General features: G+C 44.6%; 1 protein-coding gene and 1 non-coding gene across 2 annotated transcripts in view; one reads left to right on the top strand and one right to left on the bottom strand.

The window, feature by feature from the left end:
- LOC124794753 (alpha-1,6-mannosyl-glycoprotein 2-beta-N-acetylglucosaminyltransferase) overlaps window positions 1-25,503 on the bottom strand; it is a 234,771-nt gene extending 209,268 nt beyond the window's left edge. The window contains 1 exon segment of the mRNA XM_047258368.1: window positions 25,393-25,503. The gene's annotated coding sequence lies outside the window, so the exon portion shown is untranslated.
- On the top strand, window positions 6,214-6,288 carry Trnat-cgu. The gene has a single exon. It is a non-coding gene; the product is annotated as a tRNA-Thr (tRNA).
- Window positions 25,504-26,457: the final 954 nt, after the last annotated feature.

Genomic DNA, 26,457 nt, shown 5'->3' on the forward strand with positions numbered 1-26,457 from the left:
GTCGCCCGTACTCTTGCAAAGGAACCATACCGGGTTTGCCTGGAGCTATTTAGGGAAAAGACGGAAAACCTATATCAGGATGGCCGGATGCAGGTTTTGAACCGTCGTCCTCCCGAATGCGAGTCCAATGCGCCAACCACTGCGCCAACTCGCTCGGTAACCCTCAACAAACTGTGAAAGTCTGTCGATGTAATTCTGGTTCACCCTGTATAATGAACCGATGGTGGGAAATGAATGTTTAGAAACTTCCTCGCAGATTGAAACTGTGTCAGCGACAGGGACTCGAAGCGACGCCTGGTTAGCTCCTTCAGCAACAGCATCGATCGCGAAAGGCAAGGTTCCCTTTGCTAATCCCGGTCTGGCACATGGTTTTAACCAGCCAGAAAGGTTCGAAACAGCGCGCACTCTGTTGCAGAATAAAATATTCATTCGGGAAATGGGAGATGTTTATGTCAATAGAAACTAAACATTCGACTTACATCAACAAATTGTGGTCATAGCAACTATACACAGTAACTACTGCGGCTCTCAATGCACAAACTACAAGGGCGCATAGTTCCATAAATTTTTGCCGCGTTCTCTCAAATATGCAAGTTGCCCGTTGTACAATGACACGACCGCCTAAAACCATCACTTCACCTTTCGTCTCAGGTTTCAGATCTGCAACAACAACTTAATGTAATCTGTATGACTCAACTGCCTCTATCACGCTGAGCGTGGACCAGGTCGTCCTCTTCCAGTCCAACTATAAGGATGTCTTGTTGTGATCACTGGCATTAGTCTCAAAGTGCGATAATACACCGTGGTATTCATTCCGACCCCTCGAGGGCAACAAGAACTACAACTTCCAAACACTGTGGCAGCACGTCTCGAATGAAAAGCAGGTAATGTACACTGTTCAGACCAAGTAACAGCAAGTAATGACATGTTAGCCGATTTTGTACAACTCCAGCCCGCAAGCAGTCAGCCATTCATTGCCGCTGTTCTGATGCCGGCGTAGTAAGCGAATTTTCATCGCTCCAGGCATGGCTACGCGACAACTGAAAGCAGGATCATGCCCGAAAAGACATCCCTGAATCAGCACAAACTGGGGGAATTTCAGAGCAGCAGTACTGAGCTGAACAATCCCTTAACAAATTTGAACGTTGGGCTCAAAGTCATTTGATTCCATTGCGTGTTACTTATGCGAGGAGTGGAACTATTGGTCCACCAATAGTCCCGACACAGTATTCTTGAAAGGGGGCGTTTCAGAGGTAAGTTGTTGGGTGCTTATCGGTTAATCTGCTTCCATACGATCCATTGTCGGAACTGGCTGGCATGTGCTTGTCATTAACCACAAACAGTTGATAAATAGACAGGAGAAAATTTCTAAGAATACACATTTGCAGTATGGAAGTAAATCACGGGTTGTACGAAAACCGCAAAAGAAGAGAACTGAAGTGTTAGAGCGTTGTGCTGTTGAAGGATGTTATACATTAGGTGGACAGAGACGAACATTTGGAAAACGTTGACAAGAAGAAGGGACAGTATGATTGGTTACGTACTGAGATAACAAATGGCTCTGAGAACTATGGGACTTCACTTCTGAGGTCATCAGTCCCCTAGAACTTAGAACTACTTAAACCTAACCAACCTAAGGACATCACACACACACCCATGCCCAAGGCAGGATTCGAACCTGCGACCGTTGCGGTCGCGCGGTTCCAGACTGTAGCGCCTAGAACCGCTCGGCCACCTCGGCCGGCACTGAGATAACAAGAAATAATTTCCATGGCCCTTCAGGGAGCCTTCGGGGGTCAAAACTGAAGGGGAAATGTTAGGCCGGGATTCGAATTCGGATCCCTGCCTTTCGAGGGCAATGCGCTGACAATTATGCCATCCGAGCACACCTCATGGGCAGACTCAAAGCTGTAACTCGGCATTCGCCTCTTTTTTTCGTTTCAAAGCTTTTTCTGGAATGTAGATACACGTATACTATAAATTGTGTCTGGAAAGATCCGTCAAAAAATGAAGGAAACAAAAGTTACAAATAAAATACTTTTACTGGTCTTCAAGCAATTACTGTTAGCTAAAACATACTTCTGACATCGGTTGTAAAGCTGTCGCGTATTGTCGGATATACGTATTATTACAAGAGATCAGATATGGTGCCGCCTATACAATCCGGAGACCAAGCTGCAGTAAATGGCGTGGCGTTCACTGTTTTCCCCGCCTCCCAAAAAAACTGACAAAATTCAAGATAAAAACGATGTTGTCCACTTTTCTCGACAGCAAAAGGTTGAGCCATCATTAATTTCTACCCGAGGGAGGAGGGAACGTCTATGAACACCGTGCCAACGACTGTCGCTTGGTCTCCGGACCTATTGGTAGCACTAGGTCTCCCTTCTATGACACACTGAGGTGAAAAAAGTCGTGGGACACATCCTAATATCTTGACGGACCTCCCTTGCCTGGCTTAGCACAACAACTCGACGTGGCATGGTCTCAACAAGTCGTTGAAAGTCCTCTGCAGAAATATTGAGCCGTGCTGGCTCTAAAGCCGTCCTCAAATGCGAAAGTGCTGCACGTGCTGCAATTTGTGCGCGAATTCGCCTGTGTCCCATAAATGCTTGACGGGATTCATGTCGGGCGATCTGGGAGGCCAAACGATTCGCTCAAATTGTCCAGAATGTTCTTCAAACCAATCGCAAACAATTGTAACCTGGTGACATTGTGCTTTGTCTCCACGTAACTGAACATAAACATATACAGTGAAAGATCGGTTCAGTCAATTCCATGTAAACATAGCCTACACCATTATGGAGCCACTAACAGCTTGTTAACAAATTGGGTCCATGGCTTCGTAGAGAGTGTGCCACACTTGAACCCTACCTGCAGCCCTTACCAATCGAAATTGAGAACTCATCTGACCAAGCCACAGTTATCCAATCGTCTAGGGTCCAACCGATATAACCACGGGTCCAGGGAAGTCGCTGCAGGCGATATCGTGCTGGTTGCAAAGGCACTCGCGTCAATCGTCTGCTGCCATAGACCATTAATGCCGAATTTCGCCGTACTGTCCTAACGGATACGCTCGGCGTACACCTCACATTCACTTCTACGGTTATTTCACGCAGTTTTGCTTGTCTGTTGCCAAAAACAGCTCCACCCAAACAGCGCTACTCTCAGCCGTTAAGTGAAGGCCATCGGCGACTGCGTTGTCCGTAGGGTAAGAGGTAATGCCTGCAATCTGGTATTCTCGACACACTCTTGACACTGTGGATCTAAAACGCCGAATTCCCACACGATTTCCGAAATGCAGTGTACCATGTGTCTATACATTGTGTCGAACTCCAGCTACTATTCCCCGTGCAAAATCTGTCAACTCCCGTCGTGCGTTTTAATCGCCTTGGTACCTGAGTACAAATGACAGCTTTTGTACCTTGTGTACGTGAGACTACTGCCATCTGTATGTGTACTTATCGCTATCCCGTGGCTTTCGTCACCTCAGTGTAACGTGGATATTCAACAACGCATGACCACGTGTTTAGCGCGTCTGGCAGTTCCCAACAGCTTTACTGCCAATGTCAGAATTGTATAGTGGCTACTGGTGATTACTTTGAAGACCAGTAAAGGTATTCTGCTTGTAACTCTCGTCTCTTTTGTTTTCTGAGGCTATTCACCAAACTTTTCAGACGCCCCTCATATAAGCGTATCGTGATTTTTCTTCAATAAAGCAAAGTTGTCGTCAACCCGAAGGCTCGTTTGTAGTCTGACACTTAACCACTAGGCCACTGAGAGAAATTTTTTTATTTTCCTTCTACAAGTATCTAAAAGCTCAGAGCTACTTCTCCTGTGGTTTTCCCTTAAGCCAAACTGATGTTTGTTAATTACTTTTCATTGACAACTTTCAGCAATTGTCCAATAACGTCTCTACCCTACTTTTACACTGTTCGCAGTCCGCTAGACAAACTGGAAGATTACAATAAAATTGTCCTTTAGGTGTGTGGCTGCCATGTCTACAGTGTCTGTTCGTCGTGTTTGTGGTGGTGCTTGCACTTACGGAAATTGGGAAGTTGCGTGATAATTAGCGCTGTCTCCGTGATATACAATGGCGTAAACTTGTAATGAGAGTGTGTGTAACGTCGAGAAACCCCTCCACCGACGCGCCGCTACCTATTACGATCAGAATTGTGTTCCGTAACAGGAAGCAATTTGCTGAAACTGCTTAGTTCCGCGGTTTCGTCTTTTTCGCTGATAATGCTGAAACGCTGACAATTTTCCTACCTTACAGTAACTGCACCTCAGCTCGATTTCCAAGCTATTAAACATTAATTTTCCGGTTGCGTGAAACGCCGGGGGAAAGTTTTGTGCGTCTCTTTACTCTGGAAATTAGTTTCGTTGGCGAAGCACCGCTGATTAGTGCTGGTCTCGCTCCGCGGAACGATTCGTACTTAATGAGACGAATCGTATCGGAACAAACTGTTGCAATGTCTTACGAAATTCCTCGAGAGAAAGCAGATAAAGATAGGGCCTAATGCACGGAATAAGAAGGTAGGCTTAAGTGGGCGAAAGTTTCAAGAAGTCGCTGACGGCGAACAAAAAAGTTCGTTGACGATAGATGTATTTTCCCTTACAGTGCCCCGTAATGGATATTGATGCCATGAAAGCGACAGGACATCATTCCCTCATCTCCTCCGCCTTTCATTAGAAACAACTGAACGAAAGCTGTGTACTTCCTAAAGAGACTTCAAATATTTTATTAATGGTTTCATCGCCACCAGGTCGAACGTCTTCATTTTTATCAAAGAAAAACACAAATTGTCCCATCATGAGCTGAATAATAATTACGTTTCTGCGCCGGAATATCATTCCTCTCGTCATTTCATATTTCCACAAGATCGTATGCCATCTTGAGGGCAGTAGTGTGAACTGTCCTGTGCGTTTCTTTGGCGGAATTAGGAAACAGTCTGGCATTCATTAGAGGTTTGTGGAGAAAATCGTCTAATACACACCCTCAAAAGGGCCTCCATGCTGGATCGAAAAACGACAAGCCACTCTGTTTCCATATGGAATTGGGTCTTTTACCAATCTCACAAACTGATCGTCTTGCGCATTATGCTACGCGAGCAGGTCAAATACAGGCTACGAAAGTTCAAATTTAGTTTTCCTCTTAACCAATTTTCGGTCTACAAGGACAACAAAAATCTATCGTCAAATACGATAGCTTTCTAGCAAACAATTTTGAAAGAGAAAAAATGATATTATGGACGAAAAATGTGTTGGAACCATGCAGATTAGTCACTTTGATGATACAACCATTAGAGCTATAGAAATGTCAAAATTGTGTGCTCAATTAGATGTACGACAACGCAAAGATGATTCAAATTATTTTGGTTATAGCGTCAGGGTTGTCTAAAATATTACATATAAGAACGTTCTCGGTCTACGAATGAAGGCACAAACTATTACTTTGAAAGATTTCTTTTCGATACGAACCCTTGAAGACACACTGTCACAATCATTTTCCGTTGTCATTGCATCGTCTTCTGGAGGTCAGCGAGGTGCACATCTACAACTGCAACTAGTTCTTGGTTTAAACGACGACTGTGACCAACGAAAAACAGTGGGTTTAGGGAAATGATGTTAGATAGTAGACGCCAAATACCGCTGTTCATGATGCGAAGGCTAATGTTTACCATTTCCAAAAAACTTTTTGTGGGCAGATACAGAAAAGGCCTTCTCCCGTCCTAGAAATTAGGCCTCTTTTCGCAAATTATGCCATCCGGCGAGTCTCTATCACGGGCAATTCTGCTGCTTTATGACGACATGTGAAATAAACTACTGGCTATGATGGCTTACGATATCAAATCGTTACCTACAAGATAAGACATAGATAACATTCTTTTGCATTTTTTGAAATGATCAGGTGCAACAGCAATCAAATCTACTAAAGTTCTATATATGAAGATGCTATCTGTTCTTTCGGACATGTCCGAAGAACAGATACCGTCTTCATATATATACAGTTAAGGCTCACCGGCCATTTGACCATCCTCTTCTGTGCGGATGCACAAACAGTGCCCGAACTCTTACGGGAATCGGCAAAAAGCCGCGAGTAATGAGTATAATGGGCAGGGGCACTTTGAATGTAGTGCGGGACATTAAGTTGGGAATGTGGGTCTTACGGGAGGCGTGACAGAGATAAGTCCCTGCAGTCACACTATCCTCTGTGTCCACGATGGCTCAGATGGATAGAGCGCCTGCCACGTAAGCAGGAGATCCCGGGTTCGAGTCCCGGTCGGGGCACACATTTTCAACTGTCCCCGTTGACGTATATTAACGCCTGTATGCCGCTAGGGGTATTCATTTCATTGTAATTTCTACTCAAGTTCGTTTGTAAAATCTACGCATCTGGAAATATACCATGAGACTTTTGGAAAAATTGCATCCACACAATCCCGAAGACAGGAAGATAACACGCTGTGGCATACTCAGCTCCACATCTCAGCCATCCAAGATCCTAACGAGCACAGTATACAGAAGAATGGAAAAAACTGATGATCTGTTAGATAACGATCAGTTTGACTTTCAGAAAGTTAAAGGCACCAGAGAGGCAGTTCTGACTTGGGCTTGGTGATGGAAGCCAAAGTGAAGAAAACTCAAGGAACGTTCGAACGATTTATAGAAAATAGGTGTACGCTACAGAGAAAGAACGGGAATTATACAATTTAGCGTAAAGAGACAATTTTGTTCTGTAACTTATTTTAAGTGGGCAAAGTTTTCTTTTACGATAAAAAGCTATTTGCATAGTATGTAAGCTTAAAATGTTGATAACTTTTTTGGAAGTATATATTTTTTTTCTTGCTACATTCTCGTGTCACTTCGTTATTTGTTCTCCTCTAGCCTCTATCTGTACAGATGAGTGTAATTATGTAAGTTATCATTTTGGAGGCTAATAAGTATGAACAAACCGACACAGTGCATTGTGCTTATTCACTTTCCTGATACTAATGGTGTACTCGTATTTGAATTTAACATTGTCGGAGTGCTTGTTTCATAACTGCAATTAGTCAGATTGGACATAATCTGTTTAGCCGCCATTACGGCTATCTCATTGAGATAACTACTAATTGCAGTAATTAGATTCTACCTTTTTTTATCACTAGGTCCGATACACAAGTTCGAACAAGATTGGTGCACTTAAAATATTTAAAATTCGCGTTCGCAGAATGATTAACCTGAGCCAGCTACTTATAAAATACAATATTTCGTGTTTTTAATTTGACATTTGATCTGGGCCGTCGACGTAAAATTTCGTTACAATATACAAGAATGAAGAGAGAACAATAAGGATGGAAGACAAAGAACAAACTGTTGGGATTTGAAAGGAAACAAAAGATTTAGGAGTAGAGTTGAAACTGAGTACGAACAAATATCAATAAGATTCGTTGACGACAATTCGATCCTCGATGAAACTGAGGAACAATCGCAGGACCCACTAAATGGAATGAACAGTCAAACGAGCGCACACATTACTTGAGGACAAACCGAAGGAAGACGAACGCAATGACGAGTATCAGAAATGAGATTAGCGATAAACTTTTTAACATCAAGATTGCTGATCATCAAGTAGAGAAGGAGTTTTGTTATCTTGAAAGGAACGCGTGAGGGGCGAAGCAAGGACTACATAAGCAAAATACACTGAAGCGCCAGAGGAACTGGTATAGACATACTCATTCAAATAAGGGATATGTAAACAGGCAGGCAGAATATTGCGCTGCGGTCGGCACCACCTATATAAGACAACAAGCGTGTGGCGCAGTTGTTAGATCGGCTACTGCTGCTACGATGGCAGGTTATCAAGATATAAATGAGTTTAAAAGTGGTGTTATAGTCGCTCACGAGCGATGGGACACAGCATATCGGATGTAGCGATGAAGTGGTGATTTTCCCTTACGATCATTTCACGGGTGTACCGTGATTATCAGGAATCCGGTGAAACATCAACAAATTGCCACAGATTCCAATGCTGGGCCATCAAAAAGTGTCAACGTGTGAACCAGTCATCGAAACGTCACTGATATGGGCATTTGGAGCCGAAGGCCCACTCTTGTATCGTTGATCACTGCACGACACAGAGTTTTACACCTCGCCTCGGCCCGTCATCAGCGACAATGGACTGTTGATGACTGGATACGTGTTGCCTGGTCGGACGAGTCTCGTTTCAGATTGTATCGAACGGATGGACGTGTACGGGTGTGGAGACAACCTCATGAATCCATGCACCCTGCATGGGAGCAGGGGACTGTTCAAGCTGGTGGAGGCTCTGTGATAGTGTGGTGTGAGCAGTTGGAATTATATGGGTCGCCTGATACGTGTAGATACGACTCTGCCGGGTGACACGTACGTAAGCATCCTGTCTGATTACCTGCATCCATTCATGTCCATTGCGTATTCCGACGGATTTGCGCAATTCCAGCAGGACAATGCGACACCCCGCATGTCCAGAACTGCTACAGAGTGGGTCCAGGAATATTATTCTGTGTTTAATAATTTCCGCTGGCCACCAGATTCCCCAAATGTGAACACTACTGAGCATACCTGGGATGCCTTGCAACGTGCTTTTCAGAAATCTCCGCCCCTCGTACTGTTACGGATTTATGGACAGTCCTGCAGGATTCATGATGTAGGTTCCCTCCAGCATCACTTCAGACATTAGCCTAGTTCATGACACGTTGTGTTGCGGCACTTCTGCGTGCTCGCGGGGGCCCTATACGATATTAGGCACGTGTACCAGTTTCTTTGGTTCTTCAGTGTAGTACAGCAAATAGAACATTCCTACTCAAAAGAAATATTTTCATATCAGACATAGTACTTAATTTGTGGAAGAAATTTCTGAGGATGTACAGCACTGTATGGCAGTGCGACATGGACTGGAAAAGAAGAATCGAAGCGTTTGCGATGTGGGGCTACAGGACTATGTTTGGTGCAGTGATAAGAAATGGGAAGATTCTCCACAGAATGGCGAGGAAAGGAATATGTGGAAAACATCGACGAGAAGAAGCGACGGGACGAGAGGACATACCTGAGGGATGTGCAGTGGTTAATAACTGTAAGCGAAGACAAAAGGTGGGATGTTGAGGACGTTGGGCGCAAGGGGTACCGTGAGACGAAGAGACAGGCACAGGAGCGACATCCGTGGTGAGCAGCATCAGACCAGGCACATGACTGCTGACTCGAAAAAGCTACAACATAAGGGGCAACAATGTTTGGAACAAAATTATCCAGAAAGCTCGATGGAGATGAATTTGGGTTTATGATACAGGATATACAGTAGCCATAATCAACACAATATTTTGCGAAGAAATCTTCGAAATTTATAAACCAGTACTTGCATGCTTTATCAGTTTGGAAATTCCTTTCAGCTTTGTTGAATGGTCTAGAATATTCGAATTTATGAAGCACTTTAAACCACTCTCGGACACTGTTATCAATTTTCTGTGTTTTATGAGTATATGAAGATCGCTGCATCGAAACATATTACAAACAAAAACTTGATAACTTAATAATTGGTGTTAAAATAAAAAAAATAGTGAGACGAATTTTTTTAAGAATGACTACTGGTGTTTGTCGAAACCGATGACCAATATTTACAGTGATAGTCAATAAATAAGGAAACATGTACTGAGAGAATAACATAAAAATACTTAAGCAGCTGTAGTGATTGTAGCTGACTTTGCGGAGAATCTACAAAGATCATGGAACACAGACTAACAGTAAATTCTTTTCCTAAACACTGAGCGAGATGGTGCAATGGTGAGCATACTGGACCCGTATTCGAGAAGCGAGTGATTGAGGTCGGCACCCGGCCAACGTATGTGTGTGTTCTAAATCGCTCATTTCGAATGGCAGGATTCCTTTGAAATGGTACGGCGGATTTTCTTCCTCCTTACGCAATGTAACTGTCTGCTGCGTCTCTAACGACGGTAACGAAACAGGACGTTAAATTCAAATCTTCTCTCCCTCCCCCCTCCAAAGATACGTGAAAATAAGAGGATGGTAGCAAAGTACCAAAACCAGAAACTGTAAATGTGAATCGACGGAAGACAGAAGATATATCCCAAGCTTCTACTTCTTAATTATTAGACTACGTGTAGATGGAGGCACCACCAGAAACTATGAAATTTTAACAATTACAAAATCTGTAGCGAATGATTAGCTTCAAACAATTTCCGTTTAAACATCAAACAGTACGTAAAACATTCATCTCGACCAGTAGTTTCTATGACTCAGAGACTGGTCAGTAACTGACGAATTTCGTTAGATAAAAGTTTTTACATCTAATGAACAGACAGTGTGGCGAATGAAAATGTCATTAATTATGAAGGAAATGCAAGTTGGGAGTAGACCAGCAAACAAAACGAGAAACAGGTGAAGATTAATTTTTGATAATAAATATCGCAGAAAGAAAATTCTAGGAAATATCGATTCATACAAATATCAAAATGTTAATACAGTAAGAAAGTGAAAGCCTTAAGCTTAGAAGTACAATACGTCAACTGAAACTACAAATTACTGTGACCATTCACATTTGTCATATTATACCTTCCACTAGCCGTTTCGGAGGATTGTACCTCTTTACAGATTTATGTAAATAAATGAAGCACGAAAGTGTTGTTTGTAGGACTTTAGGGGAGGCTGAAGAAAGTGTACGTGCTCTAAATACGACTGTAAAAGCAGCCTGTGACCACTGAAAGATTGTGCTGCAGATTACCCAAAAGTCGTCCACTCACCACCAAACGATGAGGCATAATGCTACGAAAACACAGTGGGAAGCGCATTGTAAATAAGCCCGGATGTAGAATTTTATATTTTCAATTGTTATTCGGTAGCACCAGGACCAAGCCAAAACTAAAAATTTAGGTAACAACATACTTCAAGTTTAAGAGACTATGAGGAGAGGATTAATAAATGACTACAAATGTTTCCAATAATTCACGGGGCCAATGGCCTTGTCGCAGTGGTAACATCGGTTTAGGACTGCTGATATTTGTAAAAATATCTGGATCAAGTATATCGATATTTAAAATGTATCATATGTGCCTCCGATATAACGAGAAAAAGTATCGATATATTGACGGAAAATATATCGACGTACCGGCCTATAGAAATATCGGCTGCACATTATAAATATACTGCCGGTTTTAGAGCTGTATTTAAGTATTGATTTATTATTAGATATAACAAGCTTGCAGCCTGCTTATCACCCTTATAGCAAGAATTGAAAGAGAAACAATGCACATTCACGCTTGGCGGCTAGGCGATAACCACTTTGCTAACAATGGTAACTGCATTATTTTATTTGGCTACCAGTTTCGGCGATTTACTACGCCATCTTCAGGCCCCTGACCGACGTATAGGAAGATTCCACTTCGGTCCTGATCAAAACAGGGGCCAGCAATATTGGAATTAGCAAATTTCTGCCGACCAGATGATGTTTGAAGGTATTGCTAAAGCAAGCAGAAATCTACTAATACCAGTATTGCTGGCCCCTGTTTTGATCAGAACCGAAGTGGAATCTTCTTACACGTCGGCCAGGGGCCTGAAGATGGGGCAGTGTGTGGCACACTGGACTCGCATTCGGGAAGACGACGGTTTAGACCGCGTCCGGCCGTCCGGATTTAGGTTTTCCGTGATTTCCTTAAATCGCTTCAGGCAATTGCCGGGATGATTCCTTTAAAATGGCACGGCCGGCTTCCTTCCCTGTCGTTTCCTAATCCGATGGGACCGATGACTTCGCTGTTTTGTCCCCTTCCTCGAATCAACCAACCACCCAACCGTCACCGCCCACAGCATAGACTAGTATTGTCATTTATACTTTTTGATCATCATCTTCAGTAATTGTTTTCGAAGAATGCCGATGTGAAGAAGTAGCACACGAGTTGCGACAAAAATTGTTTTTTAACGCAACAGGTGTGCTATTTCTTCGAATCGGAAATCTTGTTATTCCATTCACACCGCGACACCGCCGACCAGTGTGGCCGAGTGGTTGAAGGCGCTTCAGTCTGGAACCACCCGACCGCTACGGTCGTAGATTCGAATCCTGCCTCGGGCATGGATGTGTGTGATGTCCTTAGGTTAGTTAGGTTTAAGTAGTTGTATGTTCTAGGGGACTGATGACCTCAGATGTTAAGTCCCATAGTGCTCAGAGCCATTTGAGCCACCGCCACACCCCCGTACAATCAGACTACTACTTTGCGCCACATGTACTTGCTTCGCACAGTCAAAGAGAAAGACAGGGCGTGATGAAAGCTCAAAAAGTAGTACGAATCCTTCACATAGTGATAGTAAAATTATGTTCTACTACAATTTCAAATATTTATCGAAAATTGCGAAAAAATATAATACGAAATAAAAAGCTTGAAACACACTATATTGTCATTTCGCTATCGATTTATCGGTAAAAGCGATTCGCCGATATAATCGGTACTTTCTGGAACAAATATCGGTATATCAATGTTTTAACAACAGCCCCACACCGGTTCCCGTCAGAGCACCAAAATTAAGCGCTGCCGGGCGTGGGCAGCACTTGCATGTGTGACCGTCCTGATCTATAGAGCACTGTTGGAAAGTGGGGTGCACTCAGCCCTTGTGAGGTCAATTGAGGAGCTACTTGATTGAGAAGTAGCGACTCCGGTCACGAAAACTGACAATGGGCGCGAGACTGGTGGGCTGACCACATGCCCTCCATATCCGCATCCAGTGAGGCTTGTCAGCTGAGGATGACACGGTGGTCAACCGGTACCGTTTGGCATTGTGAGGCCTACTCGGATGGAGCATAAATCACAGTCGAAAATAGTAGGATTATGTGAAAGAAAAGAAGACTTGACACTACAGTGATGCCGGCTAGGATGGAGACGCCTAACATTTTAGACTACCACATTAGTTAGTGGTTAAACAAGACTGGTGACCACGACAGGACTTCGGGGATCGCTAACTTGGCCTGGAAAACGCCTCGCTTGTTGCAGATATCCCGGCTGTCGATACAGAGCGGAGCTGCAAAGAAACAGGTTGCAGCGGCAGGTAGCGGCGTGGTGGGAAAGCGGCGGTGGCAGGCGGTGACTGGCCGCAAGGCGAAAGCGGCGGTCGATGGCGCCACGCTACCTGCGAGCAGTCCGTAGGCCGCCTATTGTACAGGAACGCACCTCGCGGCGCAGTGGACCGCGTGCCTTCCGGCTGGGTACAGGCGGCAGTCTAACCTACTCCAGTCTCGGTCCGGCACACAGTTTTAATCCGCCATGAAGTTTCAGTCTAACCTACTGCCTGCCGAAGTAGGTGGCAGGAGCCGAAATGAGGCCAACAGAAATTTCATAGAGTATACGAAGTTAAAAAATATATATGTAATAAAACTGACCATGTGCCTGTAGGACTCGTGCACTATGGGTTCCGTACACACTTCATTTGTATATAGACCATCCATCATGGGAACTGAGAATCTCGACGATTTCTGTCTGTTAGCCGGCCGCGGTGGTCTAGCGGTTCTAGGCGCTCAATCCGGAACCGCGCGACTGCTACGGTCGCAGGTTCGAATCCTGCCTCGGGCATGGATGTGTGTGATGTCCTTAGGTTAGTTAGGTTTAATTAGTTCTAAGTTCTAGGGGACTGATGACCACGGATGTTAAGTCCCATAGTGCTCAGAGCCATTTGAACCATTTTTTTTTTTTCTGTCTGTTATCGATATCGGTACTGGCAAGATAATGGCCCCGGAATTTCCAAGAACGTATCAAAATCTCTACAGTAATTACTGAAACTGGCCCGCGCATACTAAATATACACTGAAGAGCCGAAGAAAGGGTACACCTGCCTAATATCGTGTAGGACCCCCGAGAGCACACAGAAGTGCCGCAACAAGACCTGACATGGACTCGACTAAAGCCTGAAGTATTGCTGGAGGGAACTGACACCATGACTCCTGCAGGGCTGTCCATAAATCCGTAAGAATACAAGGGATGAAGATCTTCTGAACAGCACGTTGCAAGGCATCCCAGATATGTTCAATAATGTTCATGTCTGGGGAGTTTGGTGACCAGCGGAAGCGTTTAAACAAGAGTATTCCTGGAGCCACTCTGTAGCAATTCTGGACGTGTGGGGTGTCACATTGCCCTGCTCGAATTACCCCCAAGTCCGTCGGAATGCAAAACGGACATGAATGAATGCAGGTGATCGGACAAGATGCTTACGTACGTGTCGTCACAGTCGTATCTAGACGTATCAAGGGTCCCATGTCACTCCAACTGCATACGGCCCATACCATCACAGAGCCTACACCACCTTGAACAATCCCCTGCTGACATTCATGGTCCAAGGATTCATGAGGTTATCTCCATACCCGAATGTCCATACGCTCGATACAATTCGAAACGAGACTCGTCCGACCAGGCAACATGTTTCCGCTCATCAACAGTCCAATGTCGGTGTTGACGGGCGCAGGCTTCGAAAGCCCACATTGATGATGTTTCGTTGAATGTTTCGCACGCTGACACTTGTTGATGGCCCAGCACTGAAATCTGCATCAGTTTGCGGAAGGGTTGCACTTCTGACACGTTGAACGATTCCCTTCAGTCGTCGTTGGTCCCGTTCTTGAGGGATCTTTTTCCGGCGGCAGCGATGTTGGAGATTTGATGTTTTACCGAATTTCTGATATTCACGGTACACTCGTGAAATGGTCGTACGGGAAAGTCCCCACTTCATCGCTACCTAGGAGATGCTGTGTCCCATCGCTCGGGCGGCGACTATAACACCACATCCAAACTCACTTAAAGGTTGATAACCTGCCATTGTAGCAGCAGTAGCCGATCTAACAACTGCGCCAGAAACTTCTTGTCTTATATAGGTGTTGCCGACCGCAGCGCCGTATTCCGCCTGTTAACATATCACTGAATACGACATGCCTATACCACTTTGTCTGGCACTTGTGTGTAATAAGCGAGCGGAGGACTTCAGTTTACACAAGATGTTCAAAAATTCAGTGCCCAAATCAATAGTCATGACGCAGACAAAAACAAATATATTTCCTAAAGCAACCACGTGTCGGAAACTCATCCTGTTGTACTGGGCATGCAGGAGGTTAGTGTGCCATTGACAATAAAACGTCGTTAAATGTTTTTCGTTGTTCCATTGTTCTGATCACTATTACGTTACAATGTTGTTGTTGTGGTCTTCAGTCCTGAGACTGGTTTGATGCAGCTCTCCATGCTACTCTATCCTGTGCAATCTTCTTCATCTCCCAGTACCTACTGCAGCCTACATCCTTCTGAATCTGCTTAGTGTATTCATCTCGTGGTCTACCTCTACGATTTTTACCCTCCACACTGCCCTCCAATGCTAAATTTGTGATCCCTTGATGCCTCAAAACATGTCCTACCAACTGATCCCTTCTTCTAGTCAAGTTGTGCCACAAACTTCTCTTCTCCCCAATCCTATTCAATACCTCCTCATTAGTTACGTGATCTACCCACCTTATCTTCAGCATTCTTCTGTAGCACCACATTTCGAAAGCTTCTATTCTCTTCTTGTCCAAACTAGTTATCGTCCATGTTTCACTTCCATACATGGCTACACTCCATACAAATACTTTCAGAAACGACTTCCTGACACTTAAATCTATACCCGATGTTAACAAATTTCTCTTCTTCAGAAACGATTTCCTTGCCATTGCCAGTCTACATTTTATATCCTCTCTACTTCGACCAACATCAGTTATTTTACTCCCTAAATAGCAAAACTCCTTTACTACTTTAAGTGTCTCATTTCCTAGTCTAATTCCCTCAGCATCACCCGATTTAATTTGACTACATTCCATTATCCTCGTTTTGCTTTTGTTGATGTTCATCTTATATCCTCCTTTCAAGACACTGTCCATTCCGTTCAACTGCTCTTCCAAGTCCTTTGCTGTCTCTGACAGAATTACAATGTCATCGGCGAACCTCAAAGTTTTTACTTCTTCTCCATGAATTTTAATACCTACTCCGAATTTTTCTTTTGTTTTCTTTACTGCTTGCTCAATATACAGATTGAATAACATCGGGGAGAGGCTACAACCCTGTCTCACTCCTTTCCCAACCACTGCTTCCCTTTCATGCCCCTCGACTCTTATAACTGCCATCTGGTTTCTGTACAAATTGTAAATAGCCTTTCGCTCCTTGTATTTTACCCCTGCCACCTTCAGAATTTGAAAGAGAGTATTCCAATTAACATTGTCAAAAGCTTTCTCTAAGTCTACAAATGCTAGAAACGTAGGTTTGCCTTTTCTTAATCTTTCTTCTAAGATAAGTCGTAAGGTTAGTATTGCCTCACGTGTTCCAACATTTCTACGGAATCCAAACTGATCTTCCCCGAGGTCCGCTTCTACCAGTTTTTCCATTCGTCTGTAAAGAATTCGCGTTAGTATTTTGCAGTTGTGACTTATTAAACTGATAGTTCGGTAATTTTCACATCTGTCAACACCTCCTTTCTTTGGGATTGGAATTATTATATTCTTCTTGAAGTCTGAGGGTATTTCGCCTGTCTCATACATCTTGCTCACCATATGGTAGAGTTTTGTCATGACTGGCTCTCCCAAGGCCATCAGTAGTTCTAATGGAATGTTGTCTACTCCAGGGGCCTTGTTTCGACTCAGGTCTTTCAGTGCTCTGTCAAACTCTTCACGCAGTATCTTATCTCCCATTTCGTCTTCGTCTACATCCTCTTCCATTTCCATAATATTGTCCTCAAGTACATCGCCCTTGTATAAACCCTCTATATACTCCTTCCACCTTTCTGCCTTCCCTTCTTTGCTTACAACTGGGTTGCCATCTGAGCTCTTGATATTCATACAAGTGGTTCTCTCCTCTCCAAAGGTCTCTTTAATTTTCCTGTAGGCAGTATCTATCTTACCCCTAGTGAGACAAGCCTCTATATCCTTACATTTGTCCTCTAGCCATCCCTGCTTAGCCATTTTGCACTTCCTGTCGATCTCATTTTTGAGACGTTTGTATTCCTTTTTGCCTGCTTCATTCACTGCATTTTTATATTTTCTCCTTTCATCAATTAAATTCAATATTTCTTCTGTTACCCAAGGATTTCTATTAGCCCTCGTCTTTTTACCTACTTGATCCTCTGCTGCCTTCACTACTTCATCCCTCAGAGCTACCCATTCTTCTTCTACTGTATTTCTTTCCCCCATTCCTGTCAATTGTTCCCTTATGCTCTCCATGAAACTCTCTACAACCTCTGGTTCTTTCAGCTTATCCAGGTTCCATCTCCTTAAATTCCCACCTTTTTGCAGTTTCTTCAGTTTCAATCTGCAGTTCATAACCAATAGATTGTGGTCAGAATCCACATCTGGCCCTGGAAATGTCTTACAATTTAAAACCTGGTTCCTAAATCTCTGTCTTACCATTATATAATCTATCTGATATCTTTTAGTATCTCCAGGATTCTTCCAAGTATACAACTTTCTTTTATGATTCTTGAACCAAGTGTTAGCTATGATTAAGTTATGCTCTGTGCAAAATTCTACAAGGCGGCTTCCTCTTCCATTTCTTCCCCCCAATCCATATTCACCTACTATGTTTCCTTCTCTCCCTTTTCCTACTGACGAATTCCAGTCACCCATGACTATTAAATTTTCGTCTCCCTTCACCACCCGAATAATTTCTTTTATCTCGTCATACATTTCTTCAATTTCTTCATCATCTGCAGAGCTAGTTGGCATATAAACTTGTACTACTGTAGTAGGCATGGGCTTTGTGTCTATCTTGGCCACAATAATGCGTTCACTATGCTGCTTGTAGTAGGTAACCCGCACTCCTATTTTTTTATTCATTATGAAACCTACTCCTGCATTACCCCTATTTGATTTTGTATTTATAACCCTGTATTCACCTGACCAAAAGTCTTGTTCCTCCTGCCACCGAACTTCACTAATTCCCACTACATCTAACTTTAACCTATCCATTTCCCTTTTTAAATTTTCTAACCTACCTGCCCAATTAAGGAATCTGACATTCCACGCTCCGATCCATAGAACGCCAGTTTTCTTTCTCCTGATAATGACGTCCCCTTGAGTAGTCCCCGCCCGGAGATCCGAATGGGGGACTATTTTACCTCCGGAATATTTTACTCAAGGGGACGCCACCATTATTTAATCATACAGTAAAGCTGCATGTCCTCGGGAGAAATTACGGCTGTAGTTTCCCCTTGCTTTCAGCCGTTCGCAGTACCAGCACAGCAAGGCCGTTTTGGTTAATGTTACAAGGCCAGATCAGTCAATCATCCAGACTGTTGCCCCTGCAACTACTGAAAAGGCTGCTGCCCCTCTTCAGGAACCACATGTTTGTCTGGCCTCTCAACAGATACCCCTCCGTTGTGGTTGCACCTACGGTACGGCCATCTGTATCGCTGAGGCACGCAAGCCTCCCCACCGACGGCAAGGTCCATGGTTCATGGACGTTACAATAAACGTTCAAAATAAGCACCATTAACCTCATCGCACAGCCAGTATCGACGTAGCAGGGAGCCTCGTGTTCGCTGGAAAATGCGTTGTGTGTTCTGTATTTGTGTGACTGCTGCAAGAATTATTGCGACCAATTCCGCCTCCTAGTCAACAGGGGTAGAATGCACGTCGGCTTTCATGTAGTCCCAGCGAGAGAAGTCTAATGGAGTGAGGCCCGGGAATCTTGCTGGCCAATGTACAGGTCCTCCCCGGCCGATCCACGTATTGCCAAAAGTACTGGTTTTTACTGCTCGGAATGGTTCTGAAAAATGCTCTACGGCCCCGTCATGCTGAAACGTTCGCAGCACATTCACCGACTATTCTCTTCCATGTCGACACTGCAGTTGTCATGCAGACACTAGTACAACCCTATGTTGTCGCCCGTGGGGAGTGGCCGAGCGGTTCTAGGAGCGACAGTCTGGAACCGCGTGACCGCTACGGTCGCAGGTTCGAATCCTGCCTCGGACATGGATGTGTGTGATGTCCTTAGGTTAGTTAGGTTTAAGTAGTTCTAAGTTCTAGGGGACTGATGACCTTAGAAGATAAGTCCCATAGTGCTCAGAACCATTTGAAGGTATTGAAGCGCAATACACCACAGTACCCTACGTATCTCGAACTAACATTTGGTGCAACAACGTTAGACACAACTACTTTTGCCTGGTCCACTAGTTTATTAACTACGCACGCTCAGTGCTCACGCCAATACGGGTTTCCGACACGTGGTTGCTTTACGAAATATATTTCTTCTTGTCTCCTGCATCACTGTGTTAGCGTGGGCACGGATGTTCTGAACACCCTGTATATGTAGAGAGAGAGAGAGAATATAATAAAATATATTTTTTGTTTACTTAGAAAGTCTGATTGCCAGCGGCCTTGCCGCAGTGGTAACACCAGTTTCCGCCAGAATACCGCAGTTAAGCGCTGTCGAGCCCGGCTAGCACTCGAATGGTTAACCGTCAGGGTCTGCCGAGCGCTCTTGGTAGGCTGGGGGCAATCAGCCCTTGTGAGGCCAGTTGAGGAGCTATTTGACTGAGAAGTAGCGGCTCCGGTCACGAAAGATGACTAAGGCCGGGAGAGCGGTGTGCTGACCACACGCCCCTCCATATCCGCATCCAGTGGCGTCTGTCTTATGAGGATGACACGGCGGTCGGTTAGTAACATTGGGCCTTACGAGGCGTGATCGTGAGGGGGGATGGGGCAGGGGGGAGGGGGGAGGAGGAGGGGAGGAGGAGGGGAGGAGGGGGAGGGGGGGAGGGGGACGACGACGACGGACAGAGCGCCGATGAGGCGGTCAGTGCTCGCCGACCGTTGGCGACACACGCGCACTGTTCGACAGAGGGAGACTGGAGCGGGATGACCATGGGTTGGTCGTTCGGTTGGTCGTCTCATCGGCCGACGTATACTTGGTCCTTTCACCGTTTCCGGGCCTCGGAAGTCGGTCGGTTGGTGTGGAGCAGCGAGGAAATCTCCACGGCGCGTGGCGCGTAGTTTGGCCGGGCCCGCTAGCGGCCTCTATGCGGGAGTGTGTGGTGCTGTTCCCATGGCTACGAGGTTCGAGGCTCACCGATTCTTGACATGAAAGTTGAGTTTTGGCTTAATCTACCAGCAATTCACGACTGTTCACATTGTGTCGTCTTGAATTCGTGGTCGGCTGTTAGGATATTCCCATGAGCAACAACGTGTGTTTTCAAGTTGGCAAATTTTAGCCACCCTCCGTTAGAGTATAGCTGTACTAGGTTATTTGAACTGAAGTGCACCATCGGAATCTTCTGCCTTGTGGCCGTTAATTTTCCGGTTACCTGCCCTGGCCGTTGATGTATTTTCCTCATCGTGTTGTCGCTGTCCAACACGGTGTGTAGTTTGACAGCTGAATGTATAATAGGTTGTGGGCGCCAATACCTCCTACATTGTTCAATTGAACTCCCTGTTGTGTGCTGGTCGAGTGAAGCGGAGGTTGTGTTGTTGGTGGGTCTGTTGACTGTCTGTCAGTTGAGTTGTCGTCGGATCGACAATGGTTGGGCCGACTGCCAGTCTCACCAAAGCGAGCGTTAGTGTTTGAATTCCAGGCCGACCCTCGGAACTTCTGAGCGGCCTTGGGTGTACTGCTTTTTCTTGTTTATTCTTGTTGTTTGTACTTGTATGGCTTCTACCCGATTTTTAGATTAAGGTTGTTTTGCCTTTAAGGCGTCAGATGGTTTGGGCCTTCAGCCTAATTGAAGAACTGTTTTACAAAAAGCCTTTGGCATTTTTAAAAGTAATGTTATTGAGTCTTAAGTGTTGGGCCTTCAGCCGATTTTGAATTTAAGTTGTTTGCTCTTAAAGTCTCAGATTCTTTGGGCCTTCACCTAATTAAGGAACTGTTTTAAGATAAGGCTTTGCCTTTTAAGTTTCTGATTTTGGTTGACCTTTAAGTTATTGGCTTTCAACCGTTTTTAAATTAAAGTGGTCTTGCCCTTAAGGCATGAGATTATATGGCGCATTCAGCCGCTAATTAAGTTCCAAAACTAAAGCTGTGTTATTTTTTAATTTTTCTTGGCTCCTTTTTGGTGTTCAGCTCGCCGAGTATATCTCTCGTTCCTGGGGAACGTAGGTGCTCCTGTTTTTCACCAGAGGCATTTATTTTGTACAGTCTTGTAATGATTTAACTGGTAGTCTCTCGGTAATCCCCATGAGGACCTTCCATATAACATCGCGTGTGTAAATGTCGCTTTAATTTTAGTATTTACATCAAGTTTTCAGCTCTGTAACAATGTCAGCAGTAATTTCGCCACGCCCATAAAATTTAACGCTTCTGTTGGACATGATGCTTGAAGTATTATTCGTGACAAAGGTTAACGGAGGTAATGCGAATTTTGTTGTTTCTGCTCATTTTTCCAATTCCGTCGATCTTGCAGTCTCCTAATGTACGCCGTATGTCATCGTCCACTTGTGAGACAGCGAACTGCGCGAAGATAGCTTTGTTCTTGGGATATCGTTCATGTATATGTTAAATACTGCAAGCGACAGAATTGATTCGTGAGGAGTATCTGCTGAAATCGTCTTCATTTCTGACCTCTATCTCTGGATTTTAACCGCTGGTGCTACGCAGCTATTTATAGCCGACTTCGACACCATCTCCTACGCTCTTCGGTGCGTATTTGTTTTTCGGAACCCGCACTGTTAAGCTCTGAAACGCACATTCTCTCAGCGTTTTCCAGATCTGACGCAATACTCACAATAGTTGGAGTCTGGCAGAGTCCATGTAACGGGCGCAACTGTCCACAGTTCGGTCTGCCCGCAGCTCGTGGTCGTGCGGTAGCGTTCTCCTTCCCACGCCCGGGTTCCCGGGTTCGATTCCCGGCGGGGTCAGGGATTTTCTCTGCCTCGTGATGGCTGGGTGTTGTGTGATGTCCTTAGGTTAGTTAGGTTTAAGTAGTTCTAAGTTCTAGGGGACTGATGACCACAGATGTTAAGTCCCATAGTGCTCAGAGCCATTTGAACCACAGTTCGGTCTAGTGTTTAGCATCGCTGTCTCCAGTTTGCGGACCCGATTCCCGGGTCAAAGATATTCGGGGACTGAATGTTTGTGTTACCCTAATGTTTTCATCATTATCGACAGGCAAGTCGTCGAAGCAGCGTCAAATAGAAAGATTTGCTCCAGGCGACAGACAATCCCAGAGTGGATATAAAGTTCTCGGGTTTCCAGCCGCGTCAAGTGATTAAAATTGCACGAGCTTTCGGCCAAACACTCTCTGGCCATTGTCAAGTGGTATAACAGGCAGTGGGATGCTATTACGCCCCTTAGATACACTAGCTGGCGGCTGTCGCGTCATCGCCATACCTGGGCATGCGTTGACTCTGCGTTCGATGTGCCCCCTTCCACTGCGCGATCGCTGGATCCCACCCTCAACTGCAGGCCACTTCCGTATTCACGGTGTTGTCGGTGATTTTTTTCGTTTCAGTGGCTTCTTTAATAACACGTCTCAGAGGCGGGCTGGAAACCCATGAACTCTTTATTCAATTTTACCGCCGCGGTACTCCGCGTTCTTACAATCTCTCGCTTCGTCTCCAAGCCAGTGACGCCATACGTCAATTCGTTTCAACAAAACAACTCGCACCACCTGAAGAAGCAGACTGTATCGGTGTCGTCGAAATGGTGTGCAAAAAACGGAATAGCCAAGTCACCTGCACAACCACAATCACACCGATAAGCAGTCACACGAGAAAACCTAAGAGATCACATGCAGCGGGTGGACAAAAATGTGGAAAACACAACTAACACAACATCACCAAGACTAAGACGGTGTAGGAAACCCGTTGGTATTCAAAACAGCTTTCAGTCCTCCTGGAATGGATAAATGCAGGTCCTGTCTTGGTTTCAAGAAAACTTATGCCATTCCTCCTTAAAATAGTGAAATTTTCAGATAGCGATGATGGAAGTGGACAGCGATCACACACCCTTCTCTCTAAAGCAGATCATATTCTCCATCATGTCGGGATCTGGAACTGTGGTGGCCAGGAAAGATGTGACAATGCAGCCTCGTGCTCTAAAAACCAGTCCTGGACGATGCGAGTTGTGTGAACAGGGAATATGGAACACAGCATCACCATTGAGGAACAAACATTGTAGCATGGGAGGAACATATTTAGTCAACATTGTCACATAATCCACTTGCAGAGTAACCATAGTACCCATGGACTACCACGATCTGGCTGCCCAAATCATCACCGAACTCCCTGCCATGCTTCACTTTTGCGACGTAAACTCGAGCTTAAGTTGGAAACAGCGTGAAACAAGACTTAACCGACTAAATTACTTTCTTCAGTTGCTCCACACTCCAGGTTTTATGGCTTCGGCACCGCGTTTTCCTGCTACGGGCAAGTTTTAGAATTCCACCTCTCCCCCGCCGTTCCCAACTCCTTTCATGTTGTTTTGTTACTGTCGGGTTTCGCTAGGGCGACATTCAGTTCTGTAGTAACTTTTGCAGCTGGCGTCCTCTTATTTCACTTCACAGTCCTCTTCAATGATCGTTTGGCACGATTAGTCAGCACACACTTTCGTCAGCGTTCTGACTTACCGGATCATGTTTTTCCGCTTTCTCTGCATGCGGTGTAACTCTTCGATACGGTGCGGCTTGAGAGACAAAACACATCGACTATCTTGGCTACGGAAGCACCCATTATATAATCACCAACAATTTTCCCGCGTTCGGACAACTACAGAGAAAGCTGTTTGACCATGTCTGACACCTGCAACTGATTAAGGACATTGAACAGGTGCCGTTCGTGCTCAAATACAACGCTGCAATCCTCAAGTTCGGTCAGCATCTAATTTTTGTTCAAGCATACGTTTCTCGCGGTCTTTCCACGTTTTTGTCCAGCCTCTGTGCTCTAGTCTCACTACTCAGAGCACAATTTAAGTACAATTCAAGATCAGTCTTGCACAAATCACCCATCCAGCGCTCTGCCTAAAATAAGTCGGCTACTGAGGAGAGAAATTTCTGCTGGCTTTCTTTGACTTCATGTTTTATAAAGCATTCTCGATTTACGAGTCAACCCAGGCACTTCAACGGACCTTCAAAACACGTCCACTGCTGCCTTTGAAATAACATCTTTTGTGTGTTCCTCTAATGGACTGCTGAACAGTTACTAACTTAATTAAGGATAAAGAATTTCAGCTTTAGAGGCATAAAACCAGAGAAGTCAACATCAGCGAACTCTTTCCTTACTTCCGTTATACGATGAATCAGATGAATCACACAATTTAAAGGTTGCCGAGTAAACTAAATACTTCTGGACTACAATTACGAACAACTTAAAAGGAACCATCGTCCAGAAAATGTTGTGGGGAAGGCGAACCAAAGATAGCATTTTACTGGCAGAACAGGAGGTGAAGCAAATTGCTAGCAGAGACTGCTTACACTTGACTCATCTGTCGTCTGTCAAGTTAGTGCTGTGCAGCATGGGATCCTTAGCACACAGCACTGACAGAGGATATCGAATAAGTTCAAAGAACGCACCTCATTTTGTATTATCGCAGTATAGGGGAGAGAGTGTCATGGATACGATACGCGAGTTGGTGGTGGCGATCATATATATATATATTTACCGGGTGATCAAAAAGTCAGTGTTCGACCACATCGGCAAAAGCAGGATGTTTTGCTGCTGCACGACAATGCACGGCCACATGTCAGTCAAAAAACCGTGGAAGCGATCACAAAACTCGGATGGACAACACTGAAACACCCGCCTTACAGTCCTGACCTGGCTCCATGTGACTATCATCTCTTTGGGAAACTGAAAGACTCTCTTCGTGGAACAAGGTTTGAAGATGATGACTCCCCTGTGCACGATGCCAAACAGTGGCTCCAACAGGTTGGTCTAGAATTTTATCGGGCGGGTATAAAGGCGCTCATTCCAAGATGGCGTAAGGCAGTTGTTCAAATGGCTCTGAGCACTATGGGACTTAACTTCTGATGTCATCAGTCCGCTAGAACTTAGAACTACTTAAACCCTACTAACCTAAGGACATCGCACACATCCATGCCCGAGGCAGGATTCGAACCTGCGGCCGTAGCGGTCGCGCGGTTCCAGACTGTAGCGCCTAGAACCGCTCGGCCACTCTGGCCGGCCAGTTGAGAGGGATGGAAATTATGTGGAGAAATGAAAATATTGTTCCTAAAGGATGTATCTACACACTGTAAAACTTTCAAACATGTACAATAAAAGATGGATTTTTTTAAAAAAAATAGTGTGCATTTTTTTTGGAGTGACCCTCGTATTTTAAATGGAAACAATGGCTGAAAGTGGAGAATGGAGTAGAAGGAAGCTAACATACGTGGCCGAACTCTTATTGTATATATTAAGAGGGAGGAGGAGAATAGTACGTAACTCACGGTATGCACGGAGACTATGGATCCGTTCTTCTAGCAAGTGGGCGCCGCGTGTTAAGAACACTTTTCCACCGGGCGCTTGAGGCACGCCTCCGGGGCAGACGGACTTAGATGTGTTCCTCTGTTTGCAGGCGGCGCAGAAATACTGGCGCCTGTGTCTTCCTTCTGACGCGGCAGTTTGTCTCAGGGAAGCCGCCGTTTGCGTGTGGCGGATGCATCTGGCGGTAAAGGGTCCAAATAATGTTCCACTCTGCGTGATAAAGGTGTCAGGCCAGGCCTTGGCAATGCCCGTAACACGCCAACTTTTTCACCGTCTGCTAAGCATTTGCCACTCTACAAACTTGCCGCTTAGAATGGCGTGTTAACTTACTATGTTATGCCACACCGCGTCTGTAAACTTACAACGTGACCTTGAAGCATATCAATGTACATACTGACAATAAATACACACATGGAATAATAATAAGATTAGTTGTAGTAGCAGAAGTATTATAAGACAGACATACATGTTACATTGCAGTGTAATGGAGTATGTTAAATAAATAAATCCATACATATTATAAAAATGGATATACGTTTGTACGTATGTTCCAAATCTCGTCCTAAACCACTGGCCCGATTTCAACCAATCTTGGTACACATATGATTTACTTTCTGGAAATCTTCGCTGTGGGAAGTAAGAGCCACCTACCTATCAAAGAGCCCGTGGGGTTGGGGCTGTGAACGCACTGTAGCCTATGACGCGCGAATAGCTCTATTTTAGTCGTTCAGTACTTGAGAATGAGAACGCTTAGTGACTTGGAACGAACTTCACACTTAATTTCAAACCTTTACGAAGTTTTTTCTTGCTGATAACCCCGACATGATGAAAGGGAAGAAGTTTAGCACTTACTAAATTTTCGCTGCTTGTGCAGTAAAACTGTCGCGGGAAGCATGACGTTTTAATTTATTACTTTTTTACTACTGACTGTATTCGCAGCACATTTTTCATACAGTACTCACACATACCACTGAATGCACCAGCAAATGTATATAATTGTACGACACACAGTTCACTGACGTCATAAA

This window comes from Schistocerca piceifrons, chromosome 4 (genome assembly GCF_021461385.2).
Source record: "Schistocerca piceifrons isolate TAMUIC-IGC-003096 chromosome 4, iqSchPice1.1, whole genome shotgun sequence".
Lineage (NCBI taxonomy): Eukaryota > Metazoa > Arthropoda > Insecta > Orthoptera > Acrididae > Schistocerca > Schistocerca piceifrons.